This window comes from Vombatus ursinus, unplaced genomic scaffold (assembly GCF_900497805.2).
Source record: "Vombatus ursinus unplaced genomic scaffold, bare-nosed wombat genome assembly UNPS02014786.1, whole genome shotgun sequence".
Taxonomy (NCBI): Eukaryota; Metazoa; Chordata; class Mammalia; order Diprotodontia; family Vombatidae; genus Vombatus; species Vombatus ursinus.
The window spans coordinates 20,375,214-20,389,070 of record NW_020954564.1 but is presented as its reverse complement, the minus strand read 5'-3'; positions in this window follow the sequence as shown (position 1 = coordinate 20,389,070).

The following is a 13,857-nucleotide window of genomic DNA, read 5'->3' as shown; positions in this document are numbered from 1 at the left end:
ATGAATCTTCCTGACTCCAGACCCAGAACTTTATCTACTGCATCACCTAGCTGTCCCATTTGTGAATAAGGCTAGTGTAAAAACAAAAGATGTCAATAAAAATTAAAAAGGGGGAAAATAATGTAAATTCCTCAAGGACAGAGACTGTTTCATTCTTGTCTCTGTATGCCCAGCTCCTAGTATGATGATGTGGGACTGCACAGCCTTTTGGGGGCCAGAATTCCTACATTTCCATGAGGGAAATGGAAGTTCCTTTTTGGTCTCAACTAAGATATTATCCTATAGGATAATAGGATTGAGAACTGGAAGAGACCTTAGAAACCCCCTCATTTTACAAATCAAGAAACTGAGCAGTAAAATGGTTTTCCCAAGATCATATCAATAGTGAGTAAACACAGTTGCAGTAGAAAACCCAGGCTTTCTAAATCCACTGTGTTCTGCTGAGTCTTCCCTGTCTGCCTCCATCCTAATGTGCTCAGGCTTTCTCCTATTATGGCAGCTCTGTCTTCAGTGATATCTGTAAATCTAAGAACTCAAGCCATATGTATCCAGTCTCACGTGGATGCTCTGGTACCAATATTCTTGGGCCTGTGGACACTACTCAGGGCCATGAGACCTTCTTCAGGAGTATTCCTCCTGAGACTTGATATGAATTGTCAAGGGGCCTTATGCTGCCAGGGAGTAACTGAATCTATAACATTTGGATGGGAGAAGTGACTTTTCTTTTGGGAAATTGCTCAGATACTAAGATGCTCTAACAGTGTTACCAGGAGAAAGAAGGAAAGGAGGAGAGTAAGGGGAAGAAGAAAAAGAGAAGGGTAAAATGTTATCATTCCCTGACTTTCAGATGGCTACGAGAAATTCAGTGTTTTCATTTGGTCACACAGGCAAATTATTAGCTTCAGTCATAGAGGACCCCAACCCCATTCAGTCCTGGAAGACTTTGTTCCTGAGGGGTTCACTCCCCGGGATACCTCAGTCTTAGAGAGAACATGATTCAGTCCAATTCAACCAACATTAAATACTTACCATATACTATACTCAAAGCTGGAAATTCGAAGACAAAAATGAAACAGTGCTTTCCCTCAAGGTGTATACATTCTCTTTTTTTTCAAGTTTTATTGCTTTTTTTTTGTTTTTGCATTAATTTAATTTCCAAATATACTTCTCTTCTTCTCCTCTCTCCCTTGTAATAAAGACTAAAAAGAGAGAGAAAAAAATAATTTTAGTAAAACTCAGTTATATATCTAATAGTATATACTATGTTCCATACCTATGGTCCTCCACCTCGATAAAGAAATAAGAAGGAAGGGGAAGTACATTGGTACATTTTCCTTTTTTTAATTAATTTTTAAAAAATTATCAAGTATTTATTTTTTCTCCCTCCTTTTAAAAATAAAACAAAAACAAAAATAAAATCCTTATACCAAATAAGTTTAGTAAAGCAAACTGGACCAAAATGGCCCATATTGGCCATGTCCAAAAATGTGTGTCTCATTCTGCATACTAGTCCATCACCTCTCTGTCAAAAGGTAGACAACATTCTTTATCATCAGTCCTCTGGAATCATGAGTGATCACTGCATTGATCAATGTTCTTTAAGTCTTTCAAAATTATTCATGTTTACAATGTTATGTTATACATTATTCTCCTGGTTGTACTCACTTCTCTCTGAATCAGTTCACATAAAATTTCCCAGGTTTCTCTGCAACTGTTCCTTTCTTCATTTCTAACTGCAAATAGTATTCCACCATTTTCATACCATAATTTGTTCAGCCATTCCCCAAATGATTAGCATCACCTTAGTTTCTAGTTCTTTGCAACTATAAAAAGAATTGCTATACATATTTTTGTACATGTAAGTCCTTTTCTTCTTTCTTTGATCTCCTTGGGTTATAAGCCTAGTAGTGATATTGCTGGGTTGAGACATGCACATTTTAGTAACTTGCGGGCATAGTTTCAAATTGCTTTCTAGAAAGACTGGATCAGTCCACAGCTCTAACAGAAGTATATCAATGTATCTATTTTCCTGAGGCAAAGTGAGGTGAATTTTCAAGTTTAAGTTCTACTGGAACACAGCATACACACAGGTAAGTAAATAAAATTGACATACAAATTAATAGTCAATATGAATCTATTAAGCACTTACCATGTGCCAAGCACTGTGCTAAGCACCAGGGATACAATAAAAGGCAAACAGTTCTTGCCCTCAAGGAGCTCACATTCTTTTTTTTCTTATTTAATATTTTATTTTTTCCCAATTGCATGTAAAACCAATTTAAATTTTTTTTCAAATTTTGATTTCCAAACTCTCTCCCTTCCTGCCTTCCTGCCTCACTGAGAAGGTAATTAATTTGACATAGATTATACATGTATAGTCATGCAAAACACATTTCCATGTAAGTCATTCTATGAAAGAAAACACAGACCACAAAACCCCAAGAAAAATAAAGGAAGTAAAGAAGAAGTATCTTTGATCTACATTCAGGCTCCACCAGTTCCTTTTCTGGAGAGGGACAGCACCTTTCATCACGAGTCCTACAGAATTATCTTGGATCATTGTATTGCTGAGAATAGCTAAGTTATTCATAGTAGATCATCATAAATGTTGCTGTTACTGTGTATAATGTTCTCCTAGTTCTGCTCATTTCACTTTGCATCTGTTCATGTAAGTTTTTCCATGTTTTTCTGAGAGCATCAGGCTCATCATTTCTTAAAGCACAATAGTATTCTATCACAATCACATACAACAACTCGTTCAGCCATTACCCAATTGATGGACATCCCCTCAATTTCCAATCTTTGTCACCACTAAAAGAACTGCTATGTATATTTTTGTACACATAGGTCCTTCTCCTCATTGTTTTTTTTTTATCTCTTTGGGAAACAGACCTATTAGTGATATTGCCCGGTCAAAGGGTATGCATGATTTTATAGCCCTTTGGGCGTAGTTCCAAATTGCTCTCCAGAAGGGTTGAATTAGTATACAACTTCACCAATTGTACATTAGTGTTTTAATTTTCCCACATCCCCTGCAACATTCGTAATTTTCCTTTTCTGTCATATTAACCAATCTGACATGTGTGAGGTAGTAGCTGAGAATTGTTTTAATTTGCATTTCTCTCATCAATAGTGATTTAGAGCATTTTCAAAAATATGACTATAGATAGCTTCAATTACTTTGTCTGAAAACTACCTGCTCACATCCTTCGACCATTTATCAATTAAGGGATGTCTCTTATTTCTATAATTTTGACTCAGTTTTCTATAGTTTGAGAAATGAAGTCTTAATCAGAGAAACTCACTGTAATTTTTTTTCATAGGAATGATTACCAACTATGTATTTCCCTCCATCTGATTTTCCCCCAATTAATCCTACCCTCACTCCTTTTACCCTGTCCATTCTCAAAAGTGTTTTGCTTCTGACTTTTACCTCCCCCAAACTGCCTTCCCTTCTATCAGCTCCCTCTCCCTTCTCTTATCCCTTTCCCTTTCTAATTTTCTGTATGATAAGATAGATTTCTACACCCAACTGAGTGTGTATATTATTCTCTTGGAGCCAATCCCAATGAGAGTAAGGTTCATGTGCTCCCCTCCCTGCTTCCCCCATCACCCCCTCCACTGTAAAATCTCTTTCAGGCCTCTTCAATGTCAGATAATTTATCCCATTCTACCTCTCCTTTTCCCTTTCCCCCAGTGCATTCTTCTTTCTCATCCTTTAATTTTTTTTTTTAGATAATCATACCATCACATTCAACTCAAACCTCTGCTTTCTGTCTTCTAACTGCCCTAATAATGAGAAAGTTTTTAGGAGTTATAAATATCATTTTCCCATGTAGGAATATAAACCTTATTGAATCTCTTATTATTTCTCTTTTTTGTTTACTTTTTTATGATTTGGTATCTGAAAGTCAAATTTTCTATTCAGCTCTGGTCTTTTCATCAAGAATGCTTGAAAGTCCTGCATTTCATTGAATACCCATTTTCCCCCTGAAGGATTATATTCAGTTTTGCTGGGAAGGTGATTCTTGGTTCTAATTCTAGCTCTTTTGCCCCTTGTATTGTACACTGGCTTGTGAGTGACCACAAATGCACTTTTCAACCCTGCAATTGTGATCAGAGTCCCTGCTCCCCTGCAGCCACAAGCTCTGCTGTGCTCGTGCTCCTCCTTGCACTGTGACTAAGACCCAGGACTGCAACCCAGATCCAAGTATAGGCAATGCAACAGAGTCCTGCCCCTGGTGCCAGCAAAGAGACTCCTGTAAATCTTCTTCTAACCCACTGTCAGATCCCCTTACCATCTATGGGTTGATATGTCTGGAAATCACCACTGCTACCACTAATTCAGTCACCTTGAGGCCTACTCCCGGTTTGCTGGGGCCTGGTCTGCACTGACTGCACTCCTCTTTCACCTTGATACAACAGACCTTTCTTGCCAACTTTCTAAGTTGTCTTGGGTTGGAAAATTGTTTCACTCCATCTTTTTGTGGGTTCTACCACTCCAGAATTTGTTTAGAGTCATTATATATATTTTGGTAAGGCAATTGGGGTTAAGTGATTTGCCCAAGGTCACACAGCTAGTACGTGTCAAGTGTTTGGTCTGAGGCCGGATTTGAACTCGGGTCCTCCTGACTTCAGGGCTAGAGTCATTATTTAAAGGTATTTGGAGGGGCTTGGAGGAGAGCCTTTAATCCACCATCTTGGCTCTGCCTCACATTCTAATGAAGGAGAACAACAATATAAGGGAGTCTCGAGAGAAAAGGCTTTAACAACAATGGGCTGCTTGTAGGAAATGGTAGCTAAGCTGAATTGAAGGAAGCTTCACAAAGGTAAGAAGGGAGAGCATTCTAGACATGGGACACAGTCTAGACCTGGCTAAAGGCCAAGAAAGGAGATGAGATGTCATTTATGGGAGACATAGAATAAGTCATCGTGGCTAAAAGAGAGAATGTGTAAAGAAAAAGTAGGTGGAATTCAGATTATTGAGGTCTTTAGAATTTTCTATTTTTATCCATTTGGGATGTGGCATTTAATGGCAGTTGGGAGCCATTAAAGATTTTGGAACAGAGGGAGTGACATGGTCAGAGCTGTGTTTTAATAATATCAACTTGGCAGCCTTGTGAAAGATAGTATGGAAAAAGGAGGTAGTGGTAAACCAATTAGGAGATTATTGCAATAGTCTAGGTGACAGGTGTTGAGGGACTGAACCAAGATAAAGTCTGGGTGAATGATGACAAGGGGGCAGATAGGAGAATAGTATAGAGTTAGAAGGGCCAAGACTTGGCAGGCAATTAGATATGGAGAACTGAGGGACAAGGCTGTAAATATAGGTTATTAGAAGCATGGTGATACTTTCAACAGAAATAGGGATACTTGGTGGAGAGACAGACTTAGATGGGGTGGTGGATATAATGAGTTTCATTATGCAACATGTTGTGTTTGAGATGTCTAATGAACAGTTTCCAGGCAGACAAGTCCAGCAGGTAATAAGGAACTAGTGATCAGGAGAGAAATTAACACTGGATATATAGATTTGAGAGTCTGAATAAGGATATTAATTGAACCCATGGGAGCTGATGACATCACCAAGGCACTGAGTATAGAGAAAGGAGAGAAAAAAGAGCCCAGGATAGAGCTTTGGTGGGTGCCCACACTTGGCAGGAAAAGAGGATGACCAAGAAATAGAGGCAGAGAAGGAATAATCAGACAGGAGAGAAGAGAAACAAGACCAAGATTTGACATGTAAGCCCAAGGATGAAGGAGTATCCAGGAGGAGGGAGTGCTTAACAACAGCAAAAGTTTGAGGCTTTAAAAAATAGACATCACAAGTATAAAAAAGGGAACACATGCTTACATAACAATTTATGTGAGGATCTAGGAGTTTGAGTGTCCTGAAGACTCAATGTGAGTCAACAGTATGACATGGAAATCAAAAAAGCTAATATGATCTTGGGCTTTATTGAGAGAATTGCTCCCAGGAATAAGAATGCAATCATCCCACTGTACTCTGCTCTGGTTAGATCACACCTGGAATATTTTGTTCAGTTCTAGTCACTACATTTTTATGAAAGACATTGATGAGTTGGAGAGCATCCTCCTTAGCTGGAGGGCAGATGAGATGGTGAAAGACCTGGAGTTCATGCTCCATGAAGATTGGTTGAAGGAACTGGGGTTGTTTACACTGGAGAAGAAAAGACTCAGTTGGTACAAGATAAATGTGTTCAATTATTGGAAGGGCTACCATATAGAAGAGAGATTTCATTTGATCTCCTTGGCCCCAGAAGGCAAAGCTAGAAATAATGGGAGGAACTTGCAAAGAAATACATTTAAATCTGATCAACGAAAAGCACTTGTAAATATTAGAATGGGATGTCTCAAGATAGTAGATTGCCCTCTTCAGAGGTCTTCAAGCAAAGGCTAGGTGACTAGTTGTTTCATGTATTACAAAAGATTCTTTTTGGGATGTAGGTTGGAATAGGTGGTTGATAAGTTCCCTGCCAACTCTGAGATTCTCTGATTTTGTGAAGAAAAAAAAAAAACAACTAAGGTGACTTATAGTATGGTGAGGACAGAGAAAAGGCCATTGGAGTTTTCAGCCAATGATTCATGACAACCTTGGAGACAATACTTTTAGTAGGATCAGAAAACAGATTGCAAGGGATTGGTAAGTGTATAGGCAGTAAGGAAATGGAGGTAACATCTGAAAAAAAAGGAGACAAGATACAGAACAATAGTTAAGAATGGATAACAAAGTCAAAGGCAGATTATTTTTTAAGGGAAGGGGGGAGAGATCTGGATATATTTGTGGGTGGCAGGGGAAGATATGGTGAATGTGGAGAGGGAAGATGAAAGAAGAAATGATAGAGAGGAGCAAGCTCCTGGACCAGCTAAGAGAGGGTAGCCAGGCTTGGCAAGGAGAAGGGCCCTTTCTCTATCAAATGATGAAAGATACTTAAGAGGGTTTTGAGGAATGGAGCAGGGAGGAAGGGAGAAGAATGAACTGTTGATTATGCCTTCTCTGTCTTCTCAAATAGAAGGTGAGGTCCCCTGCTAAGACTGAGGGGTAGAAATGGTTTAGGAGTAGAGAGAAAAGGGTTTGGAAAAGCAGCCTTGGAGAGCATGCCAGAGAGTCAATCAGTGAAAAATAAAATGGTTGCTGTGCAGCAATGAGGGTCCAGCTGATGGTAAATAACAAATCTGTGGGACACTTAGTCAATATGGTTGGGAAAACCTGAGTCCCAAGAATCACTCTTAGGGAAACATCACTCCTAGTGAGACTTAAGTTCTGGGAAGATTCTTTTCCTAGAGAGACATGAGAGGACCATGGACTCTTCAAGTTGAATGGATATCATTATCCTTCCTGCCCCCCAGGTTGTCCACCTTAGTCTTCCTCAGCTTCTCACTCTCCCTCAAATATATATTCAATCAGTTCCCAAGTCTTATTGATTCCATCTTCACATCTGTCACATACACCCCAGTTATACACAACAGAAAGAAGTATATGATATGGCTCAGGTCCCTAAAGGAGTTTACAATCTAGTTGGGGAGATGTTACCTCTAAAGATATCACATAATGCATGATATAGGGTATCCCCCCAATAGGTAAGTACACTTTATCAGACCATAACTTTTCTTTGTTTTCTTTCTCAGATACACCTAAGTTATTAATGACCGAAGTGTGAATGCATTTGGGGGGATACCTTGTATACAAGACAAGCCAGAGAATCAGCAAAGGCTGTAAGTACAGGAAGGGACCACCATGGGCTGGGATGATCACAAAAGGTTTTATAGTAGAGCCAGGACTCAGCTTGGGCTTTAAAGCTGGCTCAGAGTATTATGGAGGGAGCTGTAGACACAAAGATGTGGAATCAAGAAAATAGGGCATGCACAATGAGTCTCTTTTGGGATTAGATGTCACAGCAAAACAACATTTTTACAAACTTGATTGCCTGAGGAAGCCAAATTATCTAACTAGCTAAAGAATTAACTGGCAAATGGGTGACAAAGTTCACACTAGCCTTCTAGGTGACCTCAGTCCTGAAGGATCTCCTTCAGGGAGTGATGGCTCACATGAGTTCAAAAGAAAAGCAAAATGGGAGGCAAATATGTATGAGCAAGGCATTGACCCTGCTTTTCTGACCTGGAAAGAAGTCAGGAATTTAGGGAATTCCATGCCTTTCATTCAGCATAGTCTACAAAATGTAGTTAGGCCTTTTATACCCATCTCATTGACCTCTCTGAATATGAGTCTGGCCCGCCCATACTGGAAGCTCATTGAGGGCAGGGCCCAGCTCTTCCTGTCCTCTATCTGGTCTGTTCCTTTAAAGTCAGGATCCAGAATGATGAAATAAGTACTTGCCAAGTGGCCAATCCAAACAAGTCATTGATTGGTAGAAGTTGGATTATGAATCTGCTCTGAAGCAGGTCAGATGTTCTAAGGTTGTTTTGTTTGGGGGTTGGGAGTGGAGAGAGGGGAAGCCCCTTCCTGGAAGCAAAGGGACTGTCATCAGCACAGTCCAGAATTCTGTACTTTTCCTCAGGAGCCCTCATAGCAGCCTTTTTCTTCAGCTGCTTCATGTGTTCAGGGAGTAATGTAGACCACCCTCTAATCAGGGGGCTGTCAGTGAGCATTACCACCTTGGCAGGGAAATACAGACAGGAAAAACAATAGGAAGAAAACTTGGAGAGCCAAAGGATTATGGAAGGAGTAGCTCTATTGAGTGAGGGAGATAGATGATGGAAAGGAAGGGGCCAAAGAAAAACGTACTGATGGGACATATACCAACACATGGGTTTTCCTCATACAAGTTGGAAAGCATATTGTATTTAGAGTCAAAGGACCTGGATTTATAGTCTAATTCTAACCCATAAACATTTGTGTTACCCTGGGCAAGTCACTTCTTCTCTAGTGAAGCATAAAATGACGGAGCTGGGCCAGATGATCTTCAAGGTCCCTTCCACCTCTAAATCTATGATCCTGCTGCAGTTCATACAAGCTCGAAACACCCTTATTCCAACTTACACTCTCACCCATGAGTCTCAGCTATACTACTCCCTCAGGATTCTAAGGGTACTCCCGAGGAGGCAAGATGATTCTTTAATGCTATTGGCTCTAACCCTTACCAATAGGTGTGTTTTTCCCACTAAGATTGTCAGTTGAGAATCAATGAGCCATCCTTAGGTTTTAGAAAGGGGTATTTACTAAGGTGATACAGTAAAAACAGTTGGCATAAATACTCCTCTCCCTCCCCAAAATTCTGACATATTATCCCACAAGTACATACAGAGTCCTAGGAAAAGGGGATTCAAGCTTACAGAGCACATGTTGCAAAGGGGTCATTCACAGTTCCTGGCTGCTGGAAGATCTTTTTTTTTTTCCCATTCACGGAATGCTCTAGAGTTTCCCATCAAGCATGGTGAATCTACATTTGTCCTCTCCTTGGCTCCTGATGCAGACACTGATGCCATCTGCTGTTGTCTCAGGGCGACAGTATTAGAACATGGTGGAAATTTGGATAATCCAAAACCAAAAATTCCAGACCATTCTGAAGTTTAGAGGATACTCCTCTGAGAGGGGGAAGAAGGAGACATAGGACAAGGACACAGCCTTTCCTGATCCAAAAGGTCAGGGTGTTTATCTAGCTCCAATTTCTTGAATTTTTCAATTCTAGCTAAACTTGATGCTTTTACATAGGACCCAAACAACGTGATAAAATCTCTCAGTCAATTGGAACAGACCCTGTGTGGCATTGCCTCACTTTATCAAAAGGCTTTCAAAGACTTCACACTTGGGCAAAGGACCATAACTGATGTAGGGTGAGGTCACTTGATTAAGTGAAATCAATGAACCCCATCCTACTCTGTGATACTAAGTAATAGTAACAATAACTCACATTCCCATAGAACTTAAAGGTTTACAAAGCACTTCCTCAAAATGGCCCAGTGAAAGAAATTAGTATACCTTTTTCACAGATAAGGATATACAGAAACCAAAGGATAGAGACATATAGAAGCCTATATACAGACAGACATATACACACATATACACACTACTTAGATTAAGGCATTGCCTTTCCTCATCGGGTTCCCAGACTGATGTCATAAACTCACTCTGATGGCTCAAGGAAGCTTGAGGAGATTTCAGTAAGGAAAGTCAATTTCCTCAAGACTTAAAAAAAAAGGAAAGACACTTCTGACTTAATAAGAAGGGAGCTTTTAGCATGGTCAGGCAAGCCAAAGAGAAACTGCAACCGAAATTAATTGTGGAATATGAGCATAGAGAAAGGAAGCCTCACTCCTAGGCTTTCATTTTCACAGGATTTGTGAAGTAAAACTAAAGAAGTTCTAGTCTAATCTCCTCATTTTATACATGAGAAAACTGGGGTCTGCAGAGGGAAAATGATTTTGTCAGAGTCTCACAGTCATTAGAAGAGCCAGAATTTGAACCCAAGTCCTCTGAATCCAAATTGAATTTTCTTTCCACTACATTACATAATTACCTTCATCTCTCCTGGAAAATGGGCAGAGTTACATCCACAACTGCCCCCTAGGCTAGCAGATGAAAACTGAAGGACTCGAGGAGTAGGTTGAGGGATTTGTGCCAATGCTCAGTGCCTGCTCTCAGAAGCCAGAAGGCAAAAGTCTCTACTCTAGGGATGGTGTGACTGGGTTGATAATGCAATCTTAAATTGAACTTGGTTCTTTTTCCTTACAAGAACACTGATTCTCAGGCAGTTTTCTAACCAGAAGCCATATAAAGTCAGAGTGAAGACTGATTGGAAATATCTGGAAACAACAACCCCTAGGAGGAGGAGTTGGATGGGACTTGTAATCTTCATGATATCCTTTTAGCACATTTTCAGAACTTTGAAATATATCCAAATTTGTGCTTGAAAACTTGAACTACAAGGACTTCATTAATAACTAAATTTTGATGTTCACCCAAACTGTCTTTGAATAGATGCTCACACCAAATCCATTCCACAGGACTAGAGCAATGGAAAAAGATGGTTATTTGCTGACTGTAGTACTTCAATGTGGTCTCCATTCCTGATTATGTATCCAATAAGAGCTTATGTCTGGATGGGCATTTCTACAATGACAATGATAAACAATTTATCATATGTAGCATATAATAACTCAGTAGAAGAGGTGTTCAGTGTCTGGCCAGACTCTTTGAAAGCATTAAGATGTCAATTATACTCCAAACTACTTTCCTTACTGGCCTGTCTATGTTTAGGAAGAGGATACTGAGATTCTAAATTTTGGAAATTAAAGGCATAGCTCTACTTAGGAAATTAATTGTGTCTTTAAATGGCTCTTTCTATCTCTGTTCATTCCCCATACTTAACACTTTTCTTGGCTACGTGTGGACGAGTTGTGCTGGAAGTGAGATTTTGAAAACCGGCCATGTTGGAATTCAAAATAAAATGGAAGCTTTTGCTTTGGGGTCAGCAGCACCATAGTGAGGTTGTCGCTTAAACAATGACACTCTGTATCTCTGTAGTTCTATGAATACTTTTGAAGTGTCATATTAAAACCAATCTCTTGGCCTTGAGGCAAAGAGAAGCAATTAGTCTTGGAGTTGTGAATAAATAAAAATCCATTTATATACCCGTCCTTGACATGTACCTTGCAAATCTTAGAAACTTCATCTAGTGGGAAAAGAAATGTTAAATCGTGAATACCAATACTAATCATGCTGCAATGTTGCTTCCGAAAACTGTTTAGTTTATAGCAATCTTTTAAGTATTAATTCATATGTATATATTCATACATATTGAAAAGCAAAAACAGAGCAGGCCTTCCTAGAAAAAAGAACCCAGTTGATGCATATGGAAGACACACCTTCTAATCTTGTGGATGGCAATATGGATAGAAAAATGAACAGTGTCCTTTCCCACAAACCATCTGATTAAGGTGTGTGAAATAGTACAGATTTTAATGTATATAGGGTTTTAATCCTCAAACACCTGTCTTTGTGCTGTTATCTTGATTCCTCTGAAAGAATTTTTGTCTAATTTGCCCAGTACCACTGGGAAGGGCTACACACAGGCAGTGCAAAGCCCCACTTTTCAGCATACAGTTCAGTCCAATCCCTTGATTTTAAGAATCGTAATAACAATTCACCTTTAAATAGTGATTTACATTTACAAAGCACTTGATAAACTCATTATCTCATTTGATCTCACCCCCTCTCCATTTCCTCTGGCCTCAGCTGTCTGAGAAGAACAGGCATCTCCTCCAGGGCTTTCAGGATTTCCGTCCACTTTAGATGGGTCTACCCGGACAAAATAGAGCAGAGTACTGCAGCAATAATCGGGATAATGAAGGTTCTGGCCCACTTCTGCCTCCCTTATATGGCTAGTTCAGCTATGGTGGGCCAGAGGGTACCAGTTTATGTGAGTAACTGTCTCAATTCTCCATTTGGTTTGTATACACAGACTTTGGCCCAGAAGGGGAATGGGAAAGGATGCCGCCCCATAGGGCTACCCTCCCTACCAGAATAATTGCTTTGACCCAAGAAGAGCTGGAGAATACTGTCCATATATGCCTGCTTTGGGCTTTTCTCCCACCACACTCGCTGAGGAGAGAACAAGGGAGACAGAAAACTACCAATGCCTTTTGTCCAGTCTCATGCAGGTGACAGGGAACTGCTGTGGCCCCCAGAACTGGCTACAAATTAAATTGCCAACGACCCAAGAACCCTGACGGTGGGGATGAGCACAGGGCTGGAGGCTCAGGGCTTTGATGATGCTCGGAAACCCAGCTGGCCTGGTGGGACCAGGCCAAGGCCAGGCCAGCCCAACCCGGTAAGGGGAGCGGGAGGGGGAGTGCATCCCCAGCTCTCCGCTGACCTAGTTCTCATTCCCCTTTTCATTTCAGAAGCTCAGCTAAAAATCCATAAATTAAGGAAATTAACTGATGGCGCCCCCGGCATCTTTGTAAGCTATTTAAATCTTTAAATTTACAACATCTTCTGCATATATCAAGTAATTGAACTAACTGCAGGGATGTAACTTTAATGAGAAAATTTCCCTCTTCTCCTGTAGTTTGTGCTTAAAAAAAATAAAACCTACCCTTAGGAAAAAAGTTTCTGTTTATTCCTGCCATCTAGGAGAACTTTGAAAATGCCTCAGTTTTGGGGCCCACCCGTCACTATGTCCTTGGATGGTCCCTGAGCCCTTGTCAGCCACTTCCCTAGAGAAAAGCCACACCTCAGCCCCTGCACGTCGACTATGAGCCAGTCCGCCGAGCGCCGGACGACTAAGTCCAAAGTGGGTCCTGCTTTGAACCCTCTGGGGCGGCCGGACCTTGGCCAAGTCTCCGGCCACCAGCCGACGGCCTTGACTTCGAGCAGCCGCCAGGGGGCGGTGAAAGGAAGACTATCTTGAGTCCAGCTCGCCCTTTGCGCGGACTCGGGTTTGCGCCCCGCGTTAGGGGCGGGAGAGAGGAAGGTGGTGGGTTACTGGTGTTTGCTTTGGTCCGGGGTGGGGACCGGTCTTAGGTTGTCCCTGCCCCAGTCGGGGTGGGGGTGGCGAGATTGTTTGTGGTACTAAATCGGGGGTAGGGATGGGAATGTGGAATAAGCTTGAGTGTTTTCCCAACCTAGGGGATGAGGGTGGGGTGATGGAACAGAAGAGCGCAAACGTGGGGATCCAGAGGAGTAAGAAAGCGGGGCCGTATGGACCCCACCAGGGATGCAGGTGGACATGGCATTATTTGCTATGAGATAAAGCCCCAGGAAGTGGGGGAGGAGTAGAGCGGCGAGGAATGGAGTTGAAAGCTCATTGGAAGGGTTGGTGATTTGGTTGCGGGGAGGGGAGAGCAGAAGGGAGGCGATGTGGAAAAAGGGGG